The following is an 11926-nucleotide window of genomic DNA, read 5'->3' on the forward strand; positions in this document are numbered from 1 at the left end:
TTTGGAGCGGGCATTCATAATTTTCCTTCCAGAGTGACCCACTGCCATTTCTTCCTCTCAGCACAGCAGAAACATTTAAAAAGCCCCATGTGGCCCTCACTTTTATTTGACTCACGGCTTGGAGCTTCTAAAATTACCCATTTACCGCTTTCTTCTAAGGTGTGCGGTCCATGTGTCTCTTGTTTGCTTTGGGTTGTACTAAGTACTAGTGTGTTTACTACTTGGATTTGGTGTTTAAACAAAACCTTTGTGTCCTCCCAAGATTGTGGCCTCTCGATTGGCAGCTGGGGTCAGAGGCTGCCCCTCAGCCCCTCCTCCGCTCCCCAAGACAGAGGGACGATCCTGAGGGGCCAATGGAGCTGCTGGAAATTTAGGATTTGGCCTCCTCCAGGCCTGGCTGCCACTGCACAGCAATAAACAAAAGCAGCAAATGAATCTATACAAATACCATCGCCGTGGCTCCACAGGGCAGTAAAAAAGGCTGTAGCACAAGGTTCTGCATACTTCACCCCCAAACAGGGCTGCAGCAGCAGCTGGCACATTTTAAGGGAGCACTCCACTGAACAGATCCTGTCTGTGGGCAGAGCATGGGTGGTGGTTGTAAAACCCCGGGTCTTGCTTCAAGATGAAGAGCAGAGAAATGTTTGAGCAGGGTGTGGTGGGGCCCTTTGACAACCCCCAGTCTGTCCCTGGCTGTCTCTTGGGATGGAGCTTTAGACCTCAAGGCCAGCCTCACCCTGATCCAGGGCCTTGGGTCTAAAGCCCTATGCCATCTACATTGATCTTTTTCTATTTCTGCCCAGTCCAGGCTGAGTTCCCCTGGCCATTGGTTCAGGAAAATAAAGGAGCCCTGGAAGAACCAGAAAGGCACGTTGCATTTCCTCCTGGCTGATTCACCTAGAACAGGTGGCTCGAATTGTATGACACAACATGTACTTGTTACCATGCAGGGTGCTCCTGGGGGACGGGGGGACTCTTCCTAGCATCTTTTGACTCAGTCTCTAAGGTCACTTGTCCCATGTCCCTATATGGATGTGCTAGAGAGGGAGCCCAAGAGGATTCAGTGTGGGAGGGCTGCAGGATGGGGTAAAAGGGTCCAGAGTCAGAAAGCACAGCCCATCCTGACTCCACTGAATTGGCCTATGACCTCAGATGAGCATCACAGGCCACATTCCTAGGGAAGTAGAGCATGAGACAGAGCCTTGTGGGCAGGAGGTCTCTTGGGGAACCCTCTCATGGTCAACACCTACAGGGAATGAAGAAAGCAGGACTGAACAGAGGAGGAAGCTGAACTGCAATGCAGCTATAACAAATGCCTCAGCCCACCCCACAGGAGCTCTGGATCCAGCATGGCCCCTCAGAGTTGTCCTAAATTGTGGTAAAGGGGCTGGTGCTTCATACTCCTACACTGACCAGTCACCTGGGGTGGGTGCGTGACTTTGGGCATGGTTGGTCTCTTTAGCCAAGGGCCACTGCTGGCGAGGGGCTCAGCTGTGCACGGAAAACCACCAATACTCCCTCCATCGGGGGAAATGGGGGCTTCAGCACTAAAGGGTAGAAGTGGAGCTGGGCAGTGCCCTACAGCATCCCTTCGGTGTGTCACCTCCCCTTTCTGGGCCTCAGTCTTCCCATCTGTCAGATTGGTGCTGAGGGTCCCTTCCAGCTCCAGGGCTCTCTGATTCCACCAACCCACCCCCTCAACTCTTACCACCACCTCCCATTCCCTTAAGCTACACCCAGTTTAACATCCCACCCCTTGTTAAATTTTTGCAAGGACTCGTCATTGACTGTGGCAAAGTACAAATTCCTTGGTAACTTTGCTGATCCTCCATGATCTAACCCCAACCTATCCCCTCAGTCTCCTTCCCCGTTATTTACTCTCCATGGGGAAAATTTTGTTTCTACTGTGTTTTCCCAGAAAACACTCTTCCCTCATTTCCTCTGCTCCTTCAGTAAGGATGTGTTGTTTATGCTTTCATGAGCAGAGCCACTGAAAGGGTTATGCAGTCAGAGCTGCGACCTGGGCCCAACTCTTTTAGCTATGTGACCTTGGGCAGGTCACTCAAGGTCTTCAGATGAGGCTCAGTTGCCTTATCTGAAAAAAATGGGAATGTCTTCTTTTTATCGATGTCTTTTTGTATGGTTGTCGCAAGAAGCAAGTGAGGTGACATAGATAAAGGGCTTAGTGCAAAGCCTAACATAACTTATAAATGTTAGTTCTCTTCCCTCTTCCCTTTGTTGAAATAGCTGAACCTGAACAACATTATCCAGTAATTCGTTTCAAATATGTTTAAAATAAAGAAATGTTGTACATAATGTGGTACTTTTCTCTCGAATTCTTAAGAAAAACCAAGTCACTCAGAATTTTTAACCTGGTGTAGAATCAATCTCCAATCTGTTTGGGATGCCCCTTCATCTGTGTCTCTCTCAGTGGCCAAGGCATCTCTGCCTCAGTCACAAGAACATAGAAGCCTCTTTATTCCCTTGGCAAAAGGTGGTAGTTAATGTCACCTGGGAACTTGTTGGAAACACACATTCTCAGTCACCACCATGCCAAAACTACTGATCAGAGGCTCTGGGGATCTTGGCCAGCAATCTGGATTTTACCAAGCATCCCCTGCCCCAGATTACTCTGACCCCTGCTCAGTTTGAGAGCCACCTCTGCTCTCTAGCACAGGGCTCAAAACAGGCCAAATGATCTGGGGTCCATTGGTGCCTCAGTTTCCTCTACCACCCGGAAAGAGAAAGGCATGACAGCAGGAGTTAGATGACTTCAGAAGAGGGGATCCCTGGGTGGCGCAGCGGTTTGGCGCCTGCCTTTGGCCCGGGGCGCGATCCTGGAGACCCGGGATCGAATCCCACATCAGGCTCCCGGTGCATGGAGCCTGCTTCTCCCTCCGCCTGTGTCTCTGCCTCTCTCTCTCTCTCTCTCTCTGTGACTATCATAAATAAATAAAAAAAAAAATAGATGACTTCAGAAGAGACAGAGTCTTAGGCAGGATGTCCCAGGTATAACTTATGCTCTTCAGCCACATCTTCCTGGTAGGTGTTCCAGGAATAGGTTGTGCTGAGCTCTGCCCAAGGCCTGGTGCTTTGACTTAGAAACTCTTCCAAGTCATATGGCACATTCCCTGCCTCTGCACAAATCCTCTCAGAACAAGAGACTTCTGACCTTCAAGCCTACTCAGCATAGCCCCTAAAGCAGTAGTTCTCAAAGTGTGGTCCCCAGACTAACAGTAGCCATACCACCAGGGAACATGTTTGAGATGCAAATTCTCAGGCCCACCCCAGCCTATTACAGGTGATTTTCATTAAAGTTTGAGATTCATTGGCCTAGACTTTGCAAACTAGTCTAACTTAAACTGCTTTCCCAACCTTCCCATTCTCTGGCTACTTCTTCCTTACTACACAGAAGATAAAAAGGAAGGCAAAACCATATTGGTGGGGAGAATATATGAAGCCCTGTTTCTTAGTTAGAAGGGATTCCCTTTCCACTTTACTCTTTGGATTTCTCTTTTCTGACCAATCATTTCGAATGGGACCTGTGGCTGGTCTAACTTGATTTACATTTAGTACTTATTTCTCCAATGGCTTGCTGCTACTGGTAAAAGCTTCGGTACACAAAACAGAACATTTGGAATACAATATGAACAAGCATTTTGAACGGAGATTTAATTTCATTACAGTCACTGGCATGGTGTGTTTTACAGCTCTGATTTCAGTTCCAGTTGTGAAGACTCAGGGAAGGCAAACAGATTTCAGAAAATAAATAAATAAAGGGCAGAGAGTGGGAGAGATACTCCCCAAGTGGCAGATCAAGGCTAGAGAGCTGAATTAGTCAGGCAGTTTTATAGCAAGGGGAGAAGGAAAATGCAGCACTGGAGCATAATTAAGCTGTGGAGCCCTCACCAGGGAAGGAGGGGGCTGGGCCACAGCAGGGCTGGCTGAGGGCCCGGACAGGAGAGATCAGGGACCAGAGGGAGCTCTGCTGGAGAATCCCAGAGGCCTGGTCAGGCCCAGGGGCTCAGGTCTAAGGGCCAGAGATGATTACCAAAGGACTTCCCTTGCCAGCCAGAGTGATGGTTCCATAAAAGGCTCACAGAGAGAGGAGTCAGCACTCTCCCTGAGTACCTGCCAGTGTGAAAGAGGTGACAGGAACAGAGTGTGAAATGAACCCCTGCCTCCCTCCCATCGCCCTCAAGCCTCCCCTGGACCCCACCAGGCTTCACGCAGCTTGGTCCCTTTCCCTAGCTAGTGGGACAAGACTGCTTCCCTCCAGCCCATGCCAGGCATAAGGCCTCCCTACAGAAAGCCACTCTCCCTTTTGGGCTTTGTTGGCTCTCTCCTTCTTTCTCTTCCTGGGGTCTTACCAGGAGCCTGAGTGGACTGAACCCGCCCTAGGGCTGGCACCTTGGTCAGCACAGAGCACGTGTGCTGGGTGATTTCTGTTTTCCCATCCTGATGGATGTGGGTCGCCCGCCTCTTGGCTCCTACCTGGCAAGCATCCCAAAGCATTTCAGGGGTAAGGAGAGGGAAGCTATAGCCACCTGGGGGGATGGGATGGGGGCACCTCTGGTGGGGCTGGGGGTGCACCCCAGATGAGGCAGGAGTGTGCTGTTAGCTCACCCAAAGCTGACTCCCCCCAGGGGTGCTCTTGATGCTAGCTGGCCACAGTGCCAATCTTCAGCTGTGAGTCAAGGAGATGCACTCCCCTGGTATGCCGGGTTCAGAGGGAAGAACATCTAACTTATGGGCACAGAACTAGCAGAGCAGCTTGCCAGCTCCCCCAGCTGGGGCTGGTCCCAAATGTATGTATGTTTTGGGGGTGGTAGATACTTAAATCGTATGATACATGGGTTATGTGCATTTGCCAAAAGTCATCAAATGGTGCACTTAGGATTTTTGCATTTCTTTATATGAAAATTCTACTTAAAATAAGAACTGTAAGCAAACATTGAGATACACGCTAACTTTTTTTCCAGGAAAGTGTTCTGATGTCCGCAACTTACTTTGAAATGCATATAAAAAATTAGATGGCTTGGCAGATGGGTGAAAAGAATAGATGAATAGGAGATGAATAAAATAAACTGTAAAATGTAGAATCTGGTTAATGTCTACATGAGTATTAACTGTATAGTACTTCCAACTTTTTGTGAGTTTAAAATTCTTCCATAATGAAAAATTGGGAAAAATAATACTCCCTTGGAATATATATAATTATGGAAATTAGTATCATTTGCTCTTTTTAAGATTTTATTTATTTATTTGAGACAGAGAGAGAGCATACATGAACAAGCAGGGGGAGTGAGGCAGAGGGAGGGGGAGAGAGAGAATCCTTAAGCAGTCTCCTTGCTTAGCAAAGAGCCCGATGTGGGGCTCAGTCCCAGAATCCTGAGATCATGACCCCAGCCAAAGGCAGATGCTTAATCAACTGAACCACCTAGGCACCCCAGAAATTAGTATCATTTGTAAAGTCTAAGCACATGGGGTTGTTAGGCTCTGTCATATCTATATTTAACTCAGTAATCTAACCCCTGGGAAAAAATGGACAGATCTCAGAAGATGACAGACTATTCTAAACTCAACCAAGTAGCATCATAATTTCTGCCATTCTAAATGTGATATATTTGCTAGAGCATGTAAACACAGCCTCATGTAAATGGTATATTGCCATTAATTTGGTGAATGTCTTCTTTTCTATACTATTTAGAAAAGAGGATCTGAAAAAGTTCAAATTCATATGGGACAAACAACAATATTACATTTGTAATTTTGTTATAGATCCATGTTAACTCACTTGCCCTCTGTCTTAATACAGTCTAAAGAGATCTGAATACCTATAAAACATCACATTGATTATATAAAAGAAATTATGCTAATCAGCCTGGATGAGCAAAAGGTATCTTGCATATTGGCAGCCTTGGTGATAGACAATCACTCAAAACATAGGAGATAAACCCTATAAAGTTTGAGGGGCTTGGCATATCAATAAATTTCTTAGATGTCCATTGATTATGGGCATAATGAGTAATCCTATCCGAAGTAAAGGACAATGATTGCACCTTGAACCTCTCACCACAAGGAAGGACAGCACAACATCTGGTAGGCGTCTTCTGGTTATAGAGACAGTGCACTTGGGAATAGTGCTCTGACTCAGATAATGTGAAGACTGACAGCTTTGAGTGGAATTCAATGCAGGAAGAGCTCTGCAACAGGTCTCTTACTATAGTGCAAGCAACTCTGCTTCTTGGGCCATATGACCAGAGTACCCTATAGTATTAAAGGTAATGATGATGGGGAAAGATGCTAGGTGGAGTTCATGGCAAATCCCATAGGGTAAACATAATGCAGATCCCTGGAATTTCAGAACAGCACTGTGACATCTTTAGATAATTATATGCCTTTGGCAAACAACTGCCAGCAGGCTACTGGGTACTGGTAGAATTGGAATAAGCTGGTCATGGGACATCAAGTGAGCATGTGGCCACAACTGCTTATCATGAGCTGGGTTCTGTTAAACCCACCACATCCTAGGATCAATCAGGCCTAACAGGCCTCGTAAGGAAGTGATAAATCCAGCACAAGTAGGACCAAAGGACAGGAGTAGCTATGGGGGGGGGCAAGACCTCCATGCTATCCACCACTATCTCACGGCTCTCTCTTCCTGTGCTCATACTATGATATATGGCACTGTCCCTTATGATCAGCTGACAATGGAGGAAAAAGCCTGAGCTCAGTGCATGGATGGATTGCCACGGTCCATAGGTATCAGCTGAAAGTGAGTGCTAACCACACTACAGCCTGACTCACGATGGCCTTGAATGAAAGTGATGAGGGATAACTGCAGGGCTGAGACTGTCTTTGGGCCTGCATCACAACTCTACTTCTCCCCTGCCCACTCTTGCTTCCTTCCTCTCCCTTCCATACCTGTTGATCCAAAGGTTACTTCTTAATTAACATCCTGCTTACTCACATCATCTCAGAGTCTGCTTCCTACCACAGAAGTGCCCTTTTATAAAAAAAATTCTTAATTCGTAAGACCTCTTTGTATATCAGGAATGTATCAACCCTTAGCTATAGGTACTGCAGATCTTTTTTCGTAATCTGTCTTTTATCATTTAACTTTGCCTCCACTGTCTTTTGCAAAACAAATAATTTGAATTCTTTTTGTAATCAAATCTGTTTATCTTTCCTTACATCAGTAGACAAAAGGACATCAGTAGATGTAAGGAAAGATAGTGACTTTGATGTACAGGCATTAACCCAAAAGGATAACCATGTTGTACTGTATTGTTATATTGTTCAGAGATAAAAGCAAGTTGTAGAATAATATAGAGAGCAGCATTTATCAAACTATCCCAATTATAGAACTCACTAAACTAATTAGCCTAAGGTGGGGCCCAGGAATCTGTATTTTTAAAACACTCGAGGCAATTCTATGATCTGATTCCTTTGCATATAAAGTAATACTTCAGTTTTGTAAAGAAAATAAAGGGAAGAGGAACTATCTGTTGGCTGTGTGTGTGTGTGTGTGTACACATACTATATAGAGAGAAGTGTGTAAGGGTACACATCAGATTAATATTGGTTTTTCCAAGTGGATGGAACCAGAAAAAATGAAGAGATTATGTTTTTATATGCTTATGTTACTCTTATTACAATGGTAATGAATTACTCATGACATTTTAAGAAATCCAGTAAATATTTTTTAAAGATTTATTTATTTACTTATTCATGAGAGACACAGAAAGAGAGGCAGAGACACAGGCAGAGGGAGAAGCAGGCTCCATGCAGGGAGCCCGACATGGGACTCCATCCCGGGTCTCCAGGATGAGGCCCTGGGCTGAAGGCAGCGCTAAACCGCTGAGCCACCAGGGCTGCCCAAAATCCAGTAAATTGTTAAAGCGATCTTCAAATTGCCTTTTGTCCTTTTAAGAGAATAAGATAAAGAAGAAAAAGACACATTCAGAAGAGTGTCTTAGTTCTTGGCTAAGCTTCCCTGCAAGCTCCACCAAAGATCAGGAATTTCCCCTCTGTTAGGGTAGCTAAACCTGGCCAGTGGTGGATGAGGTTTATACCTATGTGACCATGAAATAGTTAATAGTTTCTATGTTAAAATTTTGATTCACACCAAAAATAGTTTATACAGGTTGTGTAACAGCTGCTGTTGCAATTATGTCTAATGGAAGGTTTTGATTCACACCGAAAACACTTACATGTGTTTTGAGTGGCTAAAACTTCTGGTTTCCTAGGAACTAACTACACAAGTCTCCCCTGGGGACTCTGAAATCATCCTTCTTACTTTTGCCTGTTTCACTGCCTTGGAAACATTCAAAACAGATTGCTGGTCTGCTTCTAGGCACTGAGTTTTTGAGACTTGCTTGTCCCTTTTATTTAGAAAAAAAATGTTTTTCTGATTATACAAGTGATTACATGCTCACTGTAGAAAATTTGAAAAAGACAGTAAAGCCCAAAAAGAAACAAGAAAATTCATTCATAACCCTACCACTCAGAGGCAACCACTGCTAACCTTCTGGCATATTTCCTTCCAATTTTGTTTCCATGTACTTTTTACATAGGTGAGCTCATCCTGGGCATATACTTTTATATACTACTTTTATCATGTAATGTGATAAACAATTTCCCACAAACTGTGAGTTTATGATTCCATTTATTTGTTGCACTCTAATTCACTATTCCCTTTATTCAACAGTTGTTTCTTTTTTTAAAATTTGAACTCAATTAGCCAACATATAGTACATCACTAGTTCCAGATGTAGTGTTCGATAGTTTATCAGTTGCATATAACACCCAGTGCTCATCACATCATGTGCCCTCTTTAATGCCCATCAACAATTGTTTCTATTGTTTTACTGTTTTAAGTAACGTTGAAGCTTGTATCTTCAGGAATAAAAACTATTTGAATTTTAAATCATTGTTCATTTGTAATGCTGATGATTGCATAGACTAACAATTATACTCCATTAAGATACTTACAACTTTTCACCTTGTAATCATCACAGTGAATTGCAGGATCTCTTAAGCCCAGTAAGAAGTGGCTCTCCTGAAAATAGGAGACAAGGAAATAAATGAAATCATAGTTCCAATGACAGAAAGGACATATATGTTACCTTAAAACACAAAGGTACTGAAATTCCCAAACAGCAACAACAGTGGTATCTTTTATATTCAGCCAAAACTCCTATGTATCTGTGTCTTAGTTGTGCTTTGTTCTTATCTGAAGTGTTCAGTCAAAAAACTTTTCCATTTTGTTTGTTCTGGCAGAACACTTTTAAAGGGAAAAGGGCCAAAAGACACCTTGTCTAGTTGAGCTGTGCATTGTTAGCTGAGCAAATGCCATATAAGAGATTCTACTAAAGCTGGATTAGTTTCTAAAAAATCATGCTGGCAATTTAATTAGGGCTAAAGACCTAGGAGGTTTGGAAGGACATATATTTTCTCATTCTAATTTCACACCCCTCCAAACCTTTCTCAAAAATAAGACTGTAGTTGCTTTAAAATGCTCCAGAAAAAAAATCTGGTTCTGTGAAAAATAGATGAAACAGGATTCATAAAGTGTTTATAATTGTTGAAACTAGATGATGGGTATGGATTATATTATTCTCTCTATTCTTGGGTATGTTTAAAATTTTCTGAGAGAGAGAGAGAGAGAGAGAGAAACACTAAAAGGCATCCAATAATCAAAAGTAAAACAAAATACCATAAGATGCGCATGCAAAAGGTAATATTTGATCTTATTTAGGCTAGAATATTCTCACCTGTAATTCACTTTCTAAAATAGCTAGGAAACTTCATAAACAGTTTTAAGGGGCACATTTGATTATGTAGTTTCTCGCCTATAATAATTTAGCTATTTGTGACAAATAGCAATCCTATTGGTCCCTACATCATTGATGATCTGATATTGCATTGCTCAGAAAATGTACTTTGGTTAATTATGACTGTCTTTCATACCTTGCAGAAGGAAAAGTTAGATGAATGTGACTGACTTCAATTTTTCAGAGGGTAGCTGGCCTCACTACCATTTGCTGCACACACAAAGCAGGTAGATGTTCCAGCAGCATGGACAAAGCATGGCCTTTGAGCTGTCTGTCACACGTGGCCTCCTTTTAATGCTGGCTCCTTCAGCAGAACCAGTTATTCCACCCAGGTTGTCCAAGTCTCAAGTCCAGGATCCGGCATGTGATATTATGATGTATCTCTCTACTGGTCTTTCTTCCTCTCTAGAATTCCAGCTATTTCAAAGTCAAGACTGTGTCTCATTCAGTGTTTGTTTCCATAGTGCGTGGTATAACCTCTTGAAATGGATAGGGAGCATCAATGTATGATAAATGAACAAAAGAGTAAGTACGCAAAATTACTGGAACCAGAGCATGTGGACAGAGGGTTAAGATCTGGCTTATTTTTATGAGTTTTTACAGTCTTAAGAAAGTTCCTTAACCTTTGTGAGTCTCAACTACAAAATGGGAATGACAATGCCAACCTTTCTTACTTCACAGTGTTATTGCAAGACTTAGATCAACTAAGGAGGTTGATCAAACCTTATCAACCTTAGATCAAACCAACTTAGATCAAAAGGAGTACATATGAAAGAATTTTGGAAACCAAAAGGTGGGAAGGCCACCTCTGTTGTGTTAAGGAGGGAGACCAAATAGCATGGTGTTTATGGCTCCTATCATTGGGTTACTGTGAGAATAAAATGAGGTGATGTATGTAAAGCACTTGGCAAGATACCTAGGACAAATAACTTTTCCAGAAATGGAAACAGGGAAGATTATTCTCTCATATGTGAAAAGGTTCATGCAACTGAGGGTGGTGGGACTATATGGGAGCTGACAAAATGGGCCAGATATCCTTTAAAATGACCATTTGACCTTTCTGATGTGATGGAGAGCAATTTGGAATCCTCATTATGTTTAAATAGCAACAGACTCATACACAGTCTCTGTGGCTGGCTGGTGCTCTCACTGGGCCTGAGAACAGCTCCTCCGCATGTGTATGTATATGTTTATCTGTGTGTCTATGTGTATCTATGTATGTTTGTAAGAATGTATGTGTACTGGGCCTAAGGATTGCCCCCAAATAAAGGGCATGCATCTCTATATGTTTTCATATTTGTTATGTCTGTATGTACATGCATGGCATGTGTGTATATACATATGTGTTAGTATTTGCATATATGTGTGTATGCTATGTATTTGTATATGTCAATGTGTATATATGTGTACATATGTGTATCTTGATTAGTATTGGTCACCTTGGCTAACATGAGTAGAAGGCTGAGTGGAAGCTGCAGGCCCTGCCAGGTCCCAGGCTAGACTAGCCTGCATCCTTGTGAGTAGGGCTGTGAGGGAGGTGGTAAGGTATTGATATGAAAGCTATGTGAAGATTCTCAGCATGGCAGGTGGGTCTACCTTTGGCAGTGATGAGTGTGAGGTAAAGGACAAAGAACAGGACATTTGAAGATCAGGAGCTATGATAGAAGACAAAATTACAGGCTGGTGAGGGTCTCACATGCAGGAATAGGTCCTGCCTCAGGGCCTTCTACTCACGAACATGGGTAGAAGGGGAGAAGCAGTAGAGTGCCAATGGTGCAGAAGGGGTTAAGAGTCATATCTGCAGTAATTCCCAATTTCTACAGAGCTCCCTCATAGAATACCACCCTGAAAACTGGGACCTAATGCTAATGAAAGTAGATTTGACACTCTGAAGGCTCAAACCATATTCCACTTGAGTGGGATGCTGTGCAGAGGTGCAAAGTCACATTCTCTGGAAAATAAATTCAGCCTAAGGAAAATTGTAGCCTTGAGAACTCCACATTTGAGCAGCTAAACTGGCCTTTCCCCTAAATTCATATATGGATAATTTCACCTTATGCCTTGTTCTACACCCAAGAGAAAAAGTG

Source organism: Vulpes lagopus, chromosome X (genome assembly GCF_018345385.1).
Source record: "Vulpes lagopus strain Blue_001 chromosome X, ASM1834538v1, whole genome shotgun sequence".
Taxonomy (NCBI): domain Eukaryota; kingdom Metazoa; phylum Chordata; class Mammalia; order Carnivora; family Canidae; genus Vulpes; species Vulpes lagopus.